This window comes from Triturus cristatus, chromosome 10 (assembly GCF_964204655.1).
Source record: "Triturus cristatus chromosome 10, aTriCri1.1, whole genome shotgun sequence".
NCBI lineage: Eukaryota > Metazoa > Chordata > Amphibia > Caudata > Salamandridae > Triturus > Triturus cristatus.
The window spans coordinates 855,075,382-855,094,189 of record NC_140593.1 but is presented as its reverse complement, the minus strand read 5'-3'; the positions used below and the strand labels follow the sequence as shown (position 1 = coordinate 855,094,189).

The 18,808-nt window shown below is 47.1% G+C and overlaps 13 non-coding genes across 13 annotated transcripts; all 13 read left to right on the top strand.

Annotated features, from left to right (window-relative positions):
• Nucleotides 1–400: 400 nt before the first annotated feature.
• Nucleotides 401–472, top strand: TRNAP-AGG (transfer RNA proline (anticodon AGG)). Its single transcript has one exon. It is a non-coding gene; the product is annotated as a tRNA-Pro (tRNA).
• A 2,252-nt stretch (nt 473–2,724) lies between these two features.
• On the top strand, nt 2,725–2,797 carry TRNAV-UAC (transfer RNA valine (anticodon UAC)). The gene has a single exon. It is a non-coding gene; the product is annotated as a tRNA-Val (tRNA).
• A 1,260-nt stretch (nt 2,798–4,057) lies between these two features.
• Nucleotides 4,058–4,169, top strand: TRNAL-CAA (transfer RNA leucine (anticodon CAA)). The gene is made up of 2 exons: nt 4,058–4,095; nt 4,124–4,169. It is a non-coding gene; the product is annotated as a tRNA-Leu (tRNA).
• Nucleotides 4,170–5,562: 1,393 nt separating this feature from the next.
• On the top strand, nt 5,563–5,635 carry TRNAV-UAC (transfer RNA valine (anticodon UAC)). Its single transcript has one exon. It is a non-coding gene; the product is annotated as a tRNA-Val (tRNA).
• Nucleotides 5,636–6,076: 441 nt separating this feature from the next.
• Nucleotides 6,077–6,148, top strand: TRNAP-AGG (transfer RNA proline (anticodon AGG)). Its single transcript has one exon. It is a non-coding gene; the product is annotated as a tRNA-Pro (tRNA).
• A 2,252-nt stretch (nt 6,149–8,400) lies between these two features.
• TRNAV-UAC (transfer RNA valine (anticodon UAC)) lies at nt 8,401–8,473 on the top strand. Its single transcript has one exon. It is a non-coding gene; the product is annotated as a tRNA-Val (tRNA).
• A 2,309-nt stretch (nt 8,474–10,782) lies between these two features.
• Nucleotides 10,783–10,854, top strand: TRNAP-CGG (transfer RNA proline (anticodon CGG)). The gene has a single exon. It is a non-coding gene; the product is annotated as a tRNA-Pro (tRNA).
• Nucleotides 10,855–11,239: 385 nt separating this feature from the next.
• Nucleotides 11,240–11,312, top strand: TRNAV-UAC (transfer RNA valine (anticodon UAC)). The gene has a single exon. It is a non-coding gene; the product is annotated as a tRNA-Val (tRNA).
• A 441-nt stretch (nt 11,313–11,753) lies between these two features.
• Nucleotides 11,754–11,825, top strand: TRNAP-AGG (transfer RNA proline (anticodon AGG)). The gene has a single exon. It is a non-coding gene; the product is annotated as a tRNA-Pro (tRNA).
• A 2,252-nt stretch (nt 11,826–14,077) lies between these two features.
• On the top strand, nt 14,078–14,150 carry TRNAV-UAC (transfer RNA valine (anticodon UAC)). The gene has a single exon. It is a non-coding gene; the product is annotated as a tRNA-Val (tRNA).
• A 2,766-nt stretch (nt 14,151–16,916) lies between these two features.
• Nucleotides 16,917–16,989, top strand: TRNAV-UAC (transfer RNA valine (anticodon UAC)). The gene has a single exon. It is a non-coding gene; the product is annotated as a tRNA-Val (tRNA).
• A 441-nt stretch (nt 16,990–17,430) lies between these two features.
• TRNAP-AGG (transfer RNA proline (anticodon AGG)) lies at nt 17,431–17,502 on the top strand. Its single transcript has one exon. It is a non-coding gene; the product is annotated as a tRNA-Pro (tRNA).
• A 747-nt stretch (nt 17,503–18,249) lies between these two features.
• TRNAL-CAA (transfer RNA leucine (anticodon CAA)) lies at nt 18,250–18,361 on the top strand. The gene is made up of 2 exons: nt 18,250–18,287; nt 18,316–18,361. It is a non-coding gene; the product is annotated as a tRNA-Leu (tRNA).
• Nucleotides 18,362–18,808: the final 447 nt, after the last annotated feature.

Genomic DNA, 18,808 nt, shown 5'->3' with positions numbered 1-18,808 from the left:
ATTTATAGGAAAGCTGAGATAATGGAAGCTGTCTATCCCTCACCAGCGTGACGTACTGTGCTCCAGGGGTATCAGTGACAGCTCAAAAAGAGAAGTGACGATAGTTTGCGCTATTCGTTTGCACGTCCTTGTGTACTGAAGGTTGGGCCTACTTCATGAAAGCAAGGCATGAGAGCAGAAATGGTTTTATTGACCTCACCGAGAGCATACACCTAGAACAAACAAAATGTCTGAAGGATAGAGGCATTTTCATTTCTTGTTCGATGACGGCCATGGAAAAGACAGCAACCATATTGCAGAAGAGAGCAGCATGTGCAGTTGCTTGCTTTGGGTGAAGCATTCACTAACTCGCTGCCAATAACCCCCGGAGCCGGTGCGAAAGGCGACTCTTGTGTGCCTCGGCTCGTTGGTCTAGGGGTATGATTCTCGCTTAGGGTGCGAGAGGTCCCGGGTTCAAATCCCGGACGAGCCCTTTTTCAGAGGTAAACATACGAATCCTACTCAAAACTCACAATGCCTGACTATTTCTCATTACACTCGCCGCATTGTTGCACAAAATATTTTGAACCTCATAAGAAACATGGATCACCATGCTTTTTCTGCCTTCATGCTTAGTCTGTGTGTGTCCCAGGTGATGCTTTCCCAAGCTGTACTTGCTGGCATTTAGGCATCAGATATTTGTCTGTCGATGCCTGCATAAGTCAATTTTTAATACGTCTAATTGCAAGTATGTTGGCTGATATCTCTGCAGTTTTCACACTTGCTCCTCGCTTTCTGAGTGGCTGCTCATACAGCAGAATAGAAGTAGAGAGAACCCTTGAGAGGAACCTTGCTCTAACAGTAAGACACAGCAAGTGAGTTTCTGTAGTGTAGTGGTCATCACGTTCACCTAACACGCGAAAGGTCCCCGGTTCGAGACCGGGCAGAAACACTGTGCATGAGCTGCTTTTATGTGCACCCTCTAAAACCTTATTATCTCAATGCAAGCTTAAGAAGAGGCGGTCCTTGAACCCAGCGAGCCATGGGAAACTTCCTTTACTTTTGCAAGACGAAACAAAGTAATCCGCATCCATCAGTGGTCGCTCTTGTGCCTAGCTTTTTTTTTGTCATGCCATGTTGTATTGTGGGGTCTTTACACTTGTGACATTGCTGTGAAAGTTGTAAGTGCAAACATTGGCAGGTGCAGTCAGAAGAGTCAGATCTGTGCACACCCAGGGCTGTCAGAATGGCCGAGTGGTCTAAGGCGCCAGACTCAAGAGAGCTTGATCTTCAGTGCAACTGAGACTTCTGGTCTCCTCATGGAGGCGTGGGTTCAAATCCCACTTCTGACAGGTTTCTTTTACACCCTTAAATCGTCCTGTTTTTTGCAGTGCATTCCCCACACACCACAATCTTTGCACGGACCTGTAACATATGACGAGAAATCCACCAACGATCAGGCTGGGCCCTCAATCACAATTCCATGTATTCCTGGAAGGGACACCTCAGGCACACCTTCCGTTAAATTTGCACTCCATCACACAAACTGCCGTGCTGGTTTCTCATTAAGCAGTTGATCCCATCTTTGTTTTGAGGCTCTCCTGCCACCTTTTGGGCGGAGAAGGCACTGTCCCTGCAACAACACAGGCAGACATGTTCAACAGGGCTTCCTGGTTATGTGGGAGGAGCAGATTGTCATTGGTCCCCCCTTGCGAATTTTAATTTACATAAGGAAGACAGAGAGGTATCTGGGAGTAGGCAGTACACACGGACATTGAACTCTATCTTGTGATTTGCAGCCAATTCTAGATTGAGGCAGGAGGAAAGGAGGTGACTTGCCCAAAAATGGCCATCCTGGGAATTCAGCCACCCTGGGGCTCCCAGGTTAGTGTTTCAGTCCTGCGAGCCACTCATATAAATCTCGCCTGATCGAGCCTGATCGAGCGCTGAGTGAGCGTGTTTGAATCCAAGAATCAAATGCCTCTGTCTTAGGAGCAAGAATTGGCAGGCCCTCCCTTGCATCTGGGGTGGAAGTCTATGGGGCAAGTGTCCAGGACTTGCAGAGGAGTACAAGTGCCAGAAAGTGCCACAGTTCTCATCAGCGCCTTTTTTCTGCTCTCTGGCAGCTAGGATATCGACTGATCCCTTCCTTGCAAGAGTGAAAAAAACAACACCTTGAGAGAAAACATGACTTTTTGTGGTTCACATAGAGAGAGAGCAGCCAAATAGCCCTGCTTTGTTTCTGAAAGACGCATCAGAAATTGCTTAAAATGCCAACTGGGGAATCAGGCTCGTTGGTCTAGGGGTATGATTCTCGCTTCGGGTGCGAGAGGTCCCGGATTCAAATCCCGGACGAGCCCATGCTGTGGAATTATTTTTAGGCTGCTTATTATATAGGGCCATTTCTTCTTTTCAATGCTATAAGACGCCGTGTATGGTGAGAAAGTTCCTTTCCCTCTACGCTATTTCCCACTTTTGGCGTATAGAATTTCAGTGCCGGACTTCTTTGCAACTGCTTTTCTGGGGTGGACCATCAGTGTAGGAAAATTAAATGCAAAGTGTTTTTCTAGTGTGGTTTCAGGTATGGTTTTAAAATCGCCTTTTGGAATAAAAGGGGCCCTCGTTCCTTTCTTCCAAAGAAAGAGATCGGGTAAGGAGGGTCCAACTTTGAGCTTCATGGACATTGGCCCTTGGTCTGTGCATTCCAGCCCACTACATGCCAAGAAGATTCCTGCAAGCATGTCTGTTTCTGTAGTGTAGTGGTTATCACGTTCGCTTTACACGCGAAAGGTCCCTGGTTCGAGACCAGGCAGAAACAGCAGCTTTCTGTTTTTCACACAGTTTGCATTTACTCTCTCAATTTATAGGAAAGCTGAGATAATGGAAGCTGTCTATCCCTCACCAGCGTGACGTACTGTGCTCCAGGGGTATCAGTGACAGCTCAAAAAGAGAAGTGACGATAGTTTGCGCTATTCGTTTGCACGTCCTTGTGTACTGAAGGTTGGGCCTACTTCATGAAAGCAAGGGATGAGAGCAGAAATGGTTTTATTGACCTCACCGAGAGCATACACCTAGAACAAACAAAATGTCTGAAGGATAGAGGCATTTTCATTTCTTGTTCGATGACGGCCATGGAAAAGACAGCAACCATATTGCAGAAGAGAGCAGCATGTGCAGTTGCTTGCTTTGGGTGAAGCATTCACTAACTCGCTGCCAATAACCCCCGGAGCCGGTGCGAAAGGCATCTCTTGTGTGCCTCGGCTCGTTGGACTAGGGGTATGATTCTCGCTTAGGGTGCGAGAGGTCCCGGGTTCAAATCCCGGACGAGCCCTTTTTCAGAGGTAAACATTCGAATCCTACTCAAAACTCACAATGCCTGACTATTTCTCATTACACTCGCCGCATTGTTGCACAAAATATTTTGAACCTCATAAGAAACATGGATCACCATGCTTTTTCTGCCTTCATGCTTAGTCTGTGTGTGTCCCAGGTGATGCTTTCCCAAGCTGTACTTGCTGGCATTTAGGCATCAGATATTTGTCTGTCGATGCCTGCATAAGTCAATTTTTAATACGTCTAATTGCAAGTATGTTGGCTGATATCTCTGCAGTTTTCACACTTGCTCCTCGCTTTCTGAGTGGCTGCTGATACAGCAGAATAGAAGTAGAGAGAACCCTTGAGAGGAACCTTGCTCTAACAGTAAAACACAGCAAGTGAGTTTCTGTAGTGTAGTGGTCATCATGTTCACCTAACACGCGAAAGGTCCCCGGTTCGAGACCGGGCAGAAACACTGTGCATGAGCTGCTTTTATGTGCACCCTCTAAAACCTTATTATCTCAATGCAAGCTTAAGAAGAGGCGGTCCTTGAACCCAGCGAGCCATGGGAAACTTCCTTTACTTTTGCAAGACGAAACAAAGTAATCCGCATCCATCAGTGGTCGCTCTTGTGCCTAGCTTTTTTTTTGTCATGCCTTGTTGTATTGTGGGGTCTTTACACTTGTGACATTGCTGTGAACGTTGTAAGTGCAAACATTGGCAGGTGCAGTCAGAAGAGTCAGATCTGTGCACACCCAGGCCTGTCAGGATGGCCGAGTGGTCTAAGGCGCCAGACTCAAGAGAGCTTGATCTTCAGTGCAACTGAGACTTCTGGTCTCCTCATGGAGGCGTGGGTTCAAATCCCACTTCTGACAGGTTTCTTTTACACCCTTAAATCGTCCTGTTTTTTGCAGTGCATTCCCCACACACCACAATCTTTGCACGGACCTGTAACATATGACGAGAAATCCACCAACGATCAGGCTGGGCCCTCAATCACAATTCCATGTATTCCTGGAAGGGACACCTCAGGCACACCTTCCGTTAAATTTGCACTCCATCACACAAACTGCCGTGCTGGTTTCTCATTAAGCAGTTGATCCCATCTTTGTTGTGAGGCTCTCCTGCCACCTTTTGGGCGGAGAAGGCACTGTCCCTGCAACAACACAGGCAGACATGTTCAACAGGGCTTCCTGGTTATGTGGGAGGAGCAGATTGTCATTGGTCCCCCCTTGCGAATTTTAATTTACATAAGGAAGACAGAGAGGTATCTGGGAGTAGGCAGTACACACGGACATTGAACTCTATCTTGTGATTTGCAGCCAATTCTAGATTGAGGCAGGAGGAAAGGAGGTGACTTGCCCAAAAATGGCCATCCTGGGAATTCAGCCACCCTGGGGCTCCCAGGTTAGTGTTTCAGTCCTGCGAGCCACTCATATAAATCTCGCCTGATCGAGCCTGATCGAGCGCTGAGTGAGCGTGTTTGAATCCAAGAATCAAATGCCTCTGTCTTAGGAGCAAGAATTGGCAGGCCCTCCCTTGCATCTGGGGTGGAAGTCTATGGGGCAAGTGTCCAGGACTTGCAGAGGAGTAGAAGTGCCAGAAAGTGCCACAGTTCTCATCAGCGCCTTTTTTCTGCTCTCTGGCAGCTAGGATATCGACTGATCCCTTCCTTGCAAGAGTGAAAAAAACAACACCTTGAGAGAAAACATGACTTTTTGTGGTTCACATAGAGAGAGAGCAGCCAAATAGCCCTGCTTTGTTTCTGAAAGACGCATCAGAAATTGCTTAAAATGCCAACTGGGGAATCAGGCTCGTTGGTCTAGGGGTATGATTCTCGCTTCGGGTGCGAGAGGTCCCGGATTCAAATCCCGGACGAGCCCATGCTGTGGAATTATTTTTAGGCTGCTTATTATATAGGGCCATTTCTTCTTTTCAATGCTATAAGACGCCGTGTATGGTGAGAAAGTTCCTTTCCCTCTACGCTATTTCCCACTTTTGGCGTATAGAATTTCAGTGCCGGACTTCTTTGCAACTGCTTTTCTGGGGTGGACCATCAGTGTAGGAAAATTAAATGCAAAGTGTTTTTCTAGTGTGGTTTCAGGTATGGTTTTAAAATCGCCTTTTGGAATAAAAGGGGTCCTCGTTCCTTTCTTCCAAAGAAAGAGATCGGGTAAGGAGGGTCCAACTTTGAGCTTCATGGACATTGGCCCTTGGTCTGTGCATTCCAGCCCACTACATGCCAAGAAGATTCCTGCAAGCGTGTCAGTTTCTGTAGTGTAGTGGTTATCACGTTCGCTTTACACGCGAAAGGTCCCTGGTTCGAGACCGGGCAGAAACAGCAGCTTTCTGTTTTTCACACAGTTTGCATTTACTCTCTCAATTTATAGGAAAGCTGAGATAATGGAAGCTGTCTATCCCTCACCAGCGTGACGTACTGTGCTCCAGGGGTATCAGTGACAGCTCAAAAAGAGAAGTGACGATAGTTTGCGCTATTCGTTTGCACGTCCTTGTGTACTGAAGGTTGGGCCTACTTCATGAAAGCAAGGCATGAGAGCAGAAATGGTTTTATTGACCTCACCGAGAGCATACACCTAGAACAAACAAAATGTCTGAAGGATAGAGGCATTTTCATTTCTTGTTCGATGACGGCCATGGAAAAGACAGCAACCATATTGCAGAAGAGAGCAGCATGTGCAGTTGCTTGCTTTGGGTGAAGCATTCACTAACTCACTGCCAATAACCCCCGGAGCCGGTGCGAAAGGCGACTCTTGTGTGCCTCGGCTCGTTGGTCTAGGGGTATGATTCTCGCTTAGGGTGCGAGAGGTCCCGGGTTCAAATCCCGGACGAGCCCTTTTTCAGAGGTAAACATACGAATCCTACTCAAAACTCACAATGCCTGACTATTTCTCATTACACTCGCCGCATTGTTGCACAAAATATTTTGAACCTCATAAGAAACATGGATCACCATGCTTTTTCTGCCTTCATGCTTAGTCTGTGTGTGTCCCAGGTGATGCTTTCCCAAGCTGTACTTGCTGGCATTTAGGCATCAGATATTTGTCTGTCGATGCCTGCATAAGTCAATTTTTAATACGTCTAATTGCAAGTATGTTGGCTGATATCTCTGCAGTTTTCACACTTGCTCCTCGCTTTCTGAGTGGCTGCTCATACAGCAGAATAGAAGTAGAGAGAACCCTTGAGAGGAACCTTGCTCTAACAGTAAGACACAGCAAGTGAGTTTCTGTAGTGTAGTGGTCATCACGTTCACCTAACACGCGAAAGGTCCCCGGTTCGAGACCGGGCAGAAACACTGTGCATGAGCTGCTTTTATGTGCACCCTCTAAAACCTTATTATCTCAATGCAAGCTTAAGAAGAGGCGGTCCTTGAACCCAGCGAGCCATGGGAAACTTCCTTTACTTTTGCAAGACGAAACAAAGTAATCCGCATCCATCAGTGGTCGCTCTTGTGCCTAGCTTTTTTTTTGTCATGCCATGTTGTATTGTGGGGTCTTTACACTTGTGACATTGCTGTGAACGTTGTAAGTGCAAACATTGGCAGGTGCAGTCAGAAGAGTCAGATCTGTGCACACCCAGGGCTGTCAGAATGGCCGAGTGGTCTAAGGCGCCAGACTCAAGAGAGCTTGATCTTCAGTGCAACTGAGACTTCTGGTCTCCTCATGGAGGCGTGGGTTCAAATCCCACTTCTGACAGGTTTCTTTTACACCCTTAAATCGTCCTGTTTTTTGCAGTGCATTCCCCACACACCACAATCTTTGCACGGACCTGTAACATATGACGAGAAATCCACCAACGATCAGGCTGGGCCCTCAATCACAATTCCATGTATTCCTGGAAGGGACACCTCAGGCACACCTTCCGTTAAATTTGCACTCCATCACACAAACTGCCGTGCTGGTTTCTCATTAAGCAGTTGATCCCATCTTTGTTTTGAGGCTCTCCTGCCACCTTTTGGGCGGAGAAGGCACTGTCCCTGCAACAACACAGGCAGACATGTTCAACAGGGCTTCCTGGTTATGTGGGAGGAGCAGATTGTCATTGGTCCCCCCTTGCGAATTTTAATTTACATAAGGAAGACAGAGAGGTATCTGGGAGTAGGCAGTACACACGGACATTGAACTCTATCTTGTGATTTGCAGCCAATTCTAGATTGAGGCAGGAGGAAAGGAGGTGACTTGCCCAAAAATGGCCATCCTGGGAATTCAGCCACCCTGGGGCTCCCAGGTTAGTGTTTCAGTCCTGCGAGCCACTCATATAAATCTCGCCTGATCGAGCCTGATCGAGCGCTGAGTGAGCGTGTTTGAATCCAAGAATCAAATGCCTCTGTCTTAGGAGCAAGAATTGGCAGGCCCTCCCTTGCATCTGGGGTGGAAGTCTATGGGGCAAGTGTCCAGGACTTGCAGAGGAGTACAAGTGCCAGAAAGTGCCACAGTTCTCATCAGCGCCTTTTTTCTGCTCTCTGGCAGCTAGGATATCGACTGATCCCTTCCTTGCAAGAGTGAAAAAAACAACACCTTGAGAGAAAACATGACTTTTTGTGGTTCACATAGAGAGAGAGCAGCCAAATAGCCCTGCTTTGTTTCTGAAAGACGCATCAGAAATTGCTTAAAATGCCAACTGGGGAATCAGGCTCGTTGGTCTAGGGGTATGATTCTCGCTTCGGGTGCGAGAGGTCCCGGATTCAAATCCCGGACGAGCCCATGCTGTGGAATTATTTTTAGGCTGCTTATTATATAGGGCCATTTCTTCTTTTCAATGCTATAAGACGCCGTGTATGGTGAGAAAGTTCCTTTCCCTCTACGCTATTTCCCACTTTTGGCGTATAGAATTTCAGTGCCGGACTTCTTTGCAACTGCTTTTCTGGGGTGGACCATCAGTGTAGGAAAATTAAATGCAAAGTGTTTTTCTAGTGTGGTTTCAGGTATGGTTTTAAAATCGCCTTTTGGAATAAAAGGGGTCCTCGTTCCTTTCTTCCAAAGAAAGAGATCGGGTAAGGAGGGTCCAACTTTGAGCTTCATGGACATTGGCCCTTGGTCTGTGCATTCCAGCCCACTACATGCCAAGAAGATTCCTGCAAGCATGTCTGTTTCTGTAGTGTAGTGGTTATCACGTTCGCTTTACACGCGAAAGGTCCCTGGTTCGAGACCAGGCAGAAACAGCAGCTTTCTGTTTTTCACACAGTTTGCATTTACTCTCTCAATTTATAGGAAAGCTGAGATAATGGAAGCTGTCTATCCCTCACCAGCGTGACGTACTGTGCTCCAGGGGTATCAGTGACAGCTCAAAAAGAGAAGTGACGATAGTTTGCGCTATTCGTTTGCACGTCCTTGTGTACTGAAGGTTGGGCCTACTTCATGAAAGCAAGGGATGAGAGCAGAAATGGTTTTATTGACCTCACCGAGAGCATACACCTAGAACAAACAAAATGTCTGAAGGATAGAGGCATTTTCATTTCTTGTTCGATGACGGCCATGGAAAAGACAGCAACCATATTGCAGAAGAGAGCAGCATGTGCAGTTGCTTGCTTTGGGTGAAGCATTCACTAACTCGCTGCCAATAACCCCCGGAGCCGGTGCGAAAGGCATCTCTTGTGTGCCTCGGCTCGTTGGACTAGGGGTATGATTCTCGCTTAGGGTGCGAGAGGTCCCGGGTTCAAATCCCGGACGAGCCCTTTTTCAGAGGTAAACATTCGAATCCTACTCAAAACTCACAATGCCTGACTATTTCTCATTACACTCGCCGCATTGTTGCACAAAATATTTTGAACCTCATAAGAAACATGGATCACCATGCTTTTTCTGCCTTCATGCTTAGTCTGTGTGTGTCCCAGGTGATGCTTTCCCAAGCTGTACTTGCTGGCATTTAGGCATCAGATATTTGTCTGTCGATGCCTGCATAAGTCAATTTTTAATACGTCTAATTGCAAGTATGTTGGCTGATATCTCTGCAGTTTTCACACTTGCTCCTCGCTTTCTGAGTGGCTGCTGATACAGCAGAATAGAAGTAGAGAGAACCCTTGAGAGGATCCTTGCTCTAACAGTAAAACACAGCAAGTGAGTTTCTGTAGTGTAGTGGTCATCATGTTCACCTAACACGCGAAAGGTCCCCGGTTCGAGACCGGGCAGAAACACTGTGCATGAGCTGCTTTTATGTGCACCCTCTAAAACCTTATTATCTCAATGCAAGCTTAAGAAGAGGCGGTCCTTGAACCCAGCGAGCCATGGGAAACTTCCTTTACTTTTGCAAGACGAAACAAAGTAATCCGCATCCATCAGTGGTCGCTCTTGTGCCTAGCTTTTTTTTTGTCATGCCTTGTTGTATTGTGGGGTCTTTACACTTGTGACATTGCTGTGAACGTTGTAAGTGCAAACATTGGCAGGTGCAGTCAGAAGAGTCAGATCTGTGCACACCCAGGGCTGTCAGGATGGCCGAGTGGTCTAAGGCGCCAGACTCAAGAGAGCTTGATCTTCAGTGCAACTGAGACTTCTGGTCTCCTCATGGAGGCGTGGGTTCAAATCCCATTTCTGACAGGTTTCTTTTACACCCTTAAATCGTCCTGTTTTTTGCAGTGCATTCCCCACACACCACAATCTTTGCACGGACCTGTAACATATGACGAGAAATCCACCAACGATCAGGCTGGGCCCTCAATCACAATTCCATGTATTCCTGGAAGGGACACCTCAGGCACACCTTCCGTTAAATTTGCACTCCATCACACAAACTGCCGTGCTGGTTTCTCATTAAGCAGTTGATCCCATCTTTGTTGTGAGGCTCTCCTGCCACCTTTTGGGCGGAGAAGGCACTGTCCCTGCAACAACACAGGCAGACATGTTCAACAGGGCTTCCTGGTTATGTGGGAGGAGCAGATTGTCATTGGTCCCCCCTTGCGAATTTTAATTTACATAAGGAAGACAGAGAGGTATCTGGGAGTAGGCAGTACACACGGACATTGAACTCTATCTTGTGATTTGCAGCCAATTCTAGATTGAGGCAGGAGGAAAGGAGGTGACTTGCCCAAAAATGGCCATCCTGGGAATTCAGCCACCCTGGGGCTCCCAGGTTAGTGTTTCAGTCCTGCGAGCCACTCATATAAATCTCGCCTGATCGAGCCTGATCGAGCGCTGAGTGAGCGTGTTTGAATCCAAGAATCAAATGCCTCTGTCTTAGGAGCAAGAATTGGCAGGCCCTCCCTTGCATCTGGGGTGGAAGTCTATGGGGCAAGTGTCCAGGACTTGCAGAAGAGTACAAGTGCCAGAAAGTGCCTGCAGTTCTCATCAGCGCCTTTTTTCTGCTCTCTGGCAGCTAGGATATCGACTCATCCCTTCCTTGCAAGAGTGAAAAAAACAACACCTTGAGAGAAAACATGACTTTTTGTGGTTCACATAGAGAGAGAGCAGCCAAATAGCCCTGCTTTGTTTCTGAAAGACGCATCAGAAATTGCTTAAAATGCCGACTGGGGAATCAGGCTCGTTGGTCTAGGGGTATGATTCTCGTTTCGGGTGCGAGAGGTCCCGGGTTCAAATCCCGGACGAGCCCATGCTGTGGAATTATTTTTAGGCTGCTTATTATATAGGGCCATTTCTTCTTTTGAATGCTATAAGACGCCGTGTATGGTGAGAAAGTTCCTTTCCCTCTACGCTATTTCCCACTTTTGGCGTATAGAATTTCAGTGCCGGACTTCTTTGCAACTGCTTTTCTGGGGTGGACCATCAGTGTAGGAAAATTAAATGCAAAGTGTTTTTCTAGTGTGGTTTCAGGTATGGTTTTAAAATCGCCTTTTGGAATAAAAGGGGTCCTCGTTCCTTTCTTCCAAAGAAAGAGATCGGGTAAGGAGGGTCCAACTTTGAGCTTCATGGACATTGGCCCTTGGTCTGTGCATTCCAGCCCACTACATGCCAAGAAGATTCCTGCAAGCGTGTCTGTTTCTGTAGTGTAGTGGTTATCACGTTCGCTTTACACGCGAAAGGTCCCTGGTTCGAGACCGGGCAGAAACAGCAGCTTTCTGTTTTTCACACAGTTTGCATTTACTCTCTCAATTTATAGGAAAGCTGAGATAATGGAAGCTGTCTATCCCTCACCAGCGTGACGTACTGTGCTCCAGGGGTATCAGTGACAGCTCAAAAAGAGAAGTGACGATAGTTTGCGCTATTCGTTTGCACGTCCTTGTGTACTGAAGGTTGGGCCTACTTCATGAAAGCAAGGCATGAGAGCAGAAATGGTTTTATTGACCTCACCGAGAGCATACACCTAGAACAAACAAAATGTCTGAAGGATAGAGGCATTTTCATTTCTTGTTCGATGACGGCCATGGAAAAGACAGCAACCATATTGCAGAAGAGAGCAGCATGTGCAGTTGCTTGCTTTGGGTGAAGCATTCACTAACTCGCTGCCAATAACCCCCGGAGCCGGTGCGAAAGGCGACTCTTGTGTGCCTCGGCTCGTTGGTCTAGGGGTATGATTCTCGCTTAGGGTGCGAGAGGTCCCGGGTTCAAATCCCGGACGAGCCCTTTTTCAGAGGTAAACATACGAATCCTACTCAAAACTCACAATGCCTGACTATTTCTCATTACACTCGCCGCATTGTTGCACAAAATATTTTGAACCTCATAAGAAACATGGATCACCATGCTTTTTCTGCCTTCATGCTTAGTCTGTGTGTGTCCCATGTGATGCTTTCCCAAGCTGTACTTGCTGGCATTTAGGCATCAGATATTTGTCTGTCGATGCCTGCATAAGTCAATTTTTAATACGTCTAATTGCAAGTATGTTGGCTGATATCTCTGCAGTTTTCACACTTGCTCCTCGCTTTCTGAGTGGCTGCTCATACAGCAGAATAGAAGTAGAGAGAACCCTTGAGAGGAACCTTGCTCTAACAGTAAGACACAGCAAGTGAGTTTCTGGAGTGTAGTGGTCATCACGTTCACCTAACACGCGAAAGGTCCCCGGTTCGAGACCGGGCAGAAACACTGTGCATGAGCTGCTTTTATGTGCACCCTCTAAAACCTTATTATCTCAATGCAAGCTTAAGAAGAGGAGGTCCTTGAACCCAGCGAGCCATGGGAAACTTCCTTTACTTTTGCAAGACGAAACAAAGTAATCCGCATCCATCAGTGGTCGCTCTTGTGCCTAGCTTTTTTTTTGTCATGCCATGTTGTATTGTGGGGTCTTTACACTTGTGACATTGCTGTGAACGTTGTAAGTGCAAACATTGGCAGGTGCAGTCAGAAGAGTCAGATCTGTGCACACCCAGGGCTGTCAGAATGGCCGAGTGGTCTAAGGCGCCAGACTCAAGAGAGCTTGATCTTCAGTGCAACTGAGACTTCTGGTCTCCTCATGGAGGCGTGGGTTCAAATCCCACTTCTGACAGGTTTCTTTTACACCCTTAAATCGTCCTGTTTTTTGCAGTGCATTCCCCACACACCACAATCTTTGCACGGACCTGTAACATATGACGAGAAATCCACCAACGATCAGGCTGGGCCCTCAATCACAATTCCATGTATTCCTGGAAGGGACACCTCAGGCACACCTTCCGTTAAATTTGCACTCCATCACACAAACTGCCGTGCTGGTTTCTCATTAAGCAGTTGATCCCATCTTTGTTTTGAGGCTCTCCTGCCACCTTTTGGGCGGAGAAGGCACTGTCCCTGCAACAACACAGGCAGACATGTTCAACAGGGCTTCCTGGTTATGTGGGAGGAGCAGATTGTCATTGGTCCCCCCTTGCGAATTTTAATTTACATAAGGAAGACAGAGAGGTATCTGGGAGTAGGCAGTACACACGGACATTGAACTCTATCTTGTGATTTGCAGCCAATTCTAGATTGAGGCAGGAGGAAAGGAGGTGACTTGCCCAAAAATGGCCATCCTGGGAATTCAGCCACCCTGGGGCTCCCAGGTTAGTGTTTCAGTCCTGCGAGCCACTCATATAAATCTCGCCTGATCGAGCCTGATCGAGCGCTGAGTGAGCGTGTTTGAATCCAAGAATCAAATGCCTCTGTCTTAGGAGCAAGAATTGGCAGGCCCTCCCTTGCATCTGGGGTGGAAGTCTATGGGGCAAGTGTCCAGGACTTGCAGAGGAGTACAAGTGCCAGAAAGTGCCACAGTTCTCATCAGCGCCTTTTTTCTGCTCTCTGGCAGCTAGGATATCGACTGATCCCTTCCTTGCAAGAGTGAAAAAAACAACACCTTGAGAGAAAACATGACTTTTTGTGGTTCACATAGAGAGAGAGCAGCCAAATAGCCCTGCTTTGTTTCTGAAAGACGCATCAGAAATTGCTTAAAATGCCAACTGGGGAATCAGGCTCGTTGGTCTAGGGGTATGATTCTCGCTTCGGGTGCGAGAGGTCCCGGATTCAAATCCCGGACGAGCCCATGCTGTGGAATTATTTTTAGGCTGCTTATTATATAGGGCCATTTCTTCTTTTCAATGCTATAAGACGCCGTGTATGGTGAGAAAGTTCCTTTCCCTCTACGCTATTTCCCACTTTTGGCGTATAGAATTTCAGTGCCGGACTTCTTTGCAACTGCTTTTCTGGGGTGGACCATCAGTGTAGGAAAATTAAATGCAAAGTGTTTTTCTAGTGTGGTTTTAGGTATGGTTTTAAAATCGCCTTTTGGAATAAAAGGGGTCCTCGTTCCTTTCTTCCAAAGAAAGAGATCGGGTAAGGAGGGTCCAACTTTGAGCTTCATGGACATTGGCCCTTGGTCTGTGCATTCCAGCCCACTACATGCCAAGAAGATTCCTGCAAGCATGTCTGTTTCTGTAGTGTAGTGGTTATCACGTTCGCTTTACACGCGAAAGGTCCCTGGTTCGAGACCAGGCAGAAACAGCAGCTTTCTGTTTTTCACACAGTTTGCATTTACTCTCTCAATTTATAGGAAAGCTGAGATAATGGAAGCTGTCTATCCCTCACCAGCGTGACGTACTGTGCTCCAGGGGTATCAGTGACAGCTCAAAAAGAGAAGTGACGATAGTTTGCGCTATTCGTTTGCACGTCCTTGTGTACTGAAGGTTGGGCCTACTTCATGAAAGCAAGGGATGAGAGCAGAAATGGTTTTATTGACCTCACCGAGAGCATACACCTAGAACAAACAAAATGTCTGAAGGATAGAGGCATTTTCATTTCTTGTTCGATGACGGCCATGGAAAAGACAGCAACCATATTGCAGAAGAGAGCAGCATGTGCAGTTGCTTGCTTTGGGTGAAGCATTCACTAACTCGCTGCCAATAACCCCCGGAGCCGGTGCGAAAGGCATCTCTTGTGTGCCTCGGCTCGTTGGACTAGGGGTATGATTCTCGCTTAGGGTGCGAGAGGTCCCGGGTTCAAATCCCGGACGAGCCCTTTTTCAGAGGTAAACATTCGAATCCTACTCAAAACTCACAATGCCTGACTATTTCTCATTACACTCGCCGCATTGTTGCACAAAATATTTTGAACCTCATAAGAAACATGGATCACCATGCTTTTTCTGCCTTCATGCTTAGTCTGTGTGTGTCCCAGGTGATGCTTTCCCAAGCTGTACTTGCTGGCATTTAGGCATCAGATATTTGTCTGTCGATGCCTGCATAAGTCAATTTTTAATACGTCTAATTGCAAGTATGTTGGCTGATATCTCTGCAGTTTTCACACTTGCTCCTCGCTTTCTGAGTGGCTGCTGATACAGCAGAATAGAAGTAGAGAGAACCCTTGAGAGGATCCTTGCTCTAACAGTAAAACACAGCAAGTGAGTTTCTGTAGTGTAGTGGTCATCATGTTCACCTAACACGCGAAAGGTCCCCGGTTCGAGACCGGGCAGAAACACTGTGCATGAGCTGCTTTTATGTGCACCCTCTAAAACCTTATTATCTCAATGCAAGCTTAAGAAGAGGCGGTCCTTGAACCCAGCGAGCCATGGGAAACTTCCTTTACTTTTGCAAGACGAAACAAAGTAATCCGCATCCATCAGTGGTCGCTCTTGTGCCTAGCTTTTTTTTTGTCATGCCTTGTTGTATTGTGGGGTCTTTACACTTGTGACATTGCTGTGAACGTTGTAAGTGCAAACATTGGCAGGTGCAGTCAGAAGAGTCAGATCTGTGCACACCCAGGGCTGTCAGGATGGCCGAGTGGTCTAAGGCGCCAGACTCAAGAGAGCTTGATCTTCAGTGCAACTGAGACTTCTGGTCTCCTCATGGAGGCGTGGGTTCAAATCCCATTTCTGACAGGTTTCTTTTACACCCTTAAATCGTCCTGTTTTTTGCAGTGCATTCCCCACACACCACAATCTTTGCACGGACCTGTAACATATGACGAGAAATCCACCAACGATCAGGCTGGGCCCTCAATCACAATTCCATGTATTCCTGGAAGGGACACCTCAGGCACACCTTCCGTTAAATTTGCACTACATCACACAAACTGCCGTGCTGGTTTCTCATTAAGCAGTTGATCCCATCTTTGTTGTGAGGCTCTCCTGCCACCTTTTGGGCGGAGAAGGCACTGTCCCTGCAACAACACAGGCAGACATGTTCAACAGGGCTTCCTGGTTATGTGGGAGGAGCAGATTGTCATTGGTCCCCCCTTGCGAATTTTAATTTACATAAGGAAGACAGAGAGGTATCTGGGAGTAGGCAGTACACACGGACATTGAACTCTATCTTGTGATTTGCAGCCAATTCTAGATTGAGGCAGGAGGAAAGGAGGTGACTTGCCCAAAAATGGCCATCCTGGGAATTCAGCCACCCTGGGGCTCCCAGGTTAGTGTTTCAGTCCTGCGAGCCACTCATATAAATCTCGCCTGATCGAGCCTGATCGAGCGCTGAGTGAGCGTGTTTGAATCCAAGAATCAAATGCCTCTGTCTTAGGAGCAAGAATTGGCAGGCCCTCCCTTGCATCTGGGGTGGAAGTCTATGGGGCAAGTGTCCAGGACTTGCAGAAGAGTACAAGTGCCAGAAAGTGCCTGCAGTTCTCATCAGCGCCTTTTTTCTGCTCTCTGGCAGCTAGGATATCGACTCATCCCTTCCTTGCAAGAGTGAAAAAAACAACACCTTGAGAGAAAACATGACTTTTTGTGGTTCACATAGAGAGAGAGCAGCCAAATAGCCCTGCTTTGTTTCTGAAAGACGCATCAGAAATTGCTTAAAATGCCAACTGGGGAATCAGGCTCGTTGGTCTAGGGGTATGATTCTCGCTTCGGGTGCGAGAGGTCCCGGATTCAAATCCCGGACGAGCCCATGCTGTGGAATTATTTTTAGGCTGCTTATTATATAGGGCCATTTCTTCTTTTCAATGCTATAAGACGCCGTGTATGGTGAGAAAGTTCCTTTCCCTCTACGCTATTTCCCACTTTTGGCGTATAGAATTTCAGTGCCGGACTTCTTTGCAACTGCTTTTCTGGGGTGGACCATCAGTGTAGGAAAATTAAATGCAAAGTGTTTTTCTAGTGTGGTTTCAGGTATGGTTTTAAAATCGCCTTTTGGAATAAAAGGGGTCCTCGTTCCTTTCTTCCAAAGAAAGAGATCGGGTAAGGAGGGTCCAACTTTGAGCTTCATGGACATTGGCCCTTGGTCTGTGCATTCCAGCCCACTACATGCCAAGAAGATTCCTGCAAGCGTGTCTGTTTCTGTAGTGTAGTGGTTATCACGTTCGCTTTACACGCGAAAGGTCCCTGGTTCGAGACCGGGCAGAAACAGCAGCTTTCTGTTTTTCACACAGTTTGCATTTACTCTCTCAATTTATAGGAAAGCTGAGATAATGGAAGCTGTCTATCCCTCACCAGCGTGACGTACTGTGCTCCAGGGGTATCAGTGACAGCTCAAAAAGAGAAGTGACGATAGTTTGCGCTATTCGTTTGCACGTCCTTGTGTACTGAAGGTTGGGCCTACTTCATGAAAGCAAGGCATGAGAGCAGAAATGGTTTTATTGACCTCACCGAGAGCATACACCTAGAACAAACAAAATGTCTGAAGGATAGAGGCATTTTCATTTCTTGTTCGATGACGGCCATGGAAAAGACAGCAACCATATTGCAGAAGAGAGCAGCATGTGCAGTTGCTTGCTTTGGGTGAAGCATTCACTAACTCGCTGCCAATAACCCCCGGAGCCGGTGCGAAAGGCGACTCTTGTGTGCCTCGGCTCGTTGGTCTAGGGGTATGATTCTCGCTTAGGGTGCGAGAGGTCCCGGGTTCAAATCCCGGACGAGCCCTTTTTCAGAGGTAAACATACGAATCCTACTCAAAACTCACAATGCCTGACTATTTCTCATTACACTCGCCGCATTGTTGCACAAAATATTTTGAACCTCATAAGAAACATGGATCACCATGCTTTTTCTGCCTTCATGCTTAGTCTGTGTGTGTCCCAGGTGATGCTTTCCCAAGCTGTACTTGCTGGCATTTAGGCATCAGATATTTGTCTGTCGATGCCTGCATAAGTCAATTTTTAATACGTCTAATTGCAAGTATGTTGGCTGATATCTCTGCAGTTTTCACACTTGCTCCTCGCTTTCTGAGTGGCTGCTCATACAGCAGAATAGAAGTAGAGAGAACCCTTGAGAGGAACCTTGCTCTAACAGTAAGACACAGCAAGTGAGTTTCTGGAGTGTAGTGGTCATCACGTTCACCTAACACGCGAAAGGTCCCCGGTTCGAGACCGGGCAGAAACACTGTGCATGAGCTGCTTTTATGTGCACCCTCTAAAACCTTATTATCTCAATGCAAGCTTAAGAAGAGGCGGTCCTTGAACCCAGCGAGCCATGGGAAACTTCCTTTACTTTTGCAAGACGAAACAAAGTAATCCGCATCCATCAGTGGTCGCTCTTGTGCCTAGCTTTTTTTTTGTCATGCCATGTTGTATTGTGGGGTCTTTACACTTGTGACATTGCTGTGAACGTTGTAAGTGCAAACATTGGCAGGTGCAGTCAGAAGAGTCAGATCTGTGCACACCCAGGGCTGTCAGGATGGCCGAGTGGTCTAAGGCGCCAGACTCAAGAGAGCTTGATCTTCAGTGCAACTGAGACTTCTGGTCTCCTCATGGAGGCGTGGGTTCAAATCCCACTTCTGACAGGTTTCTTTTACACCCTTAAATCGTCCTGTTTTTTGCAGTGCATTCCCCACACACCACAATCTTTGCACGGACCTGTAACATATGACGAGAAATCCACCAACGATCAGGCTGGGCCCTCAATCACAATTCCATGTATTCCTGGAAGGGACACCTCAGGCACACCTTCCGTTAAATTTGCACTCCATCACACAAACTGCCGTGCTGGTTTCTCATTAAGCAGTTGATCCCATCTTTGTTTTGAGGCTCTCCTGCCACCTTTTGGGCGGAGAAGGCACTGTCCCTGCAACAACACAGGCAGACATGTTCAACAGGGCTTCCTGGTTATGTGGGAGGAGCAGATTGTCATTGGTCCCCCCTTGCGAATTTTAATTTACATAAGGAAGACAGAGAGGTATCTGGGAGTAGGCAGTACACACGGACATTGAACTCTATCTTGTGATTTGCAG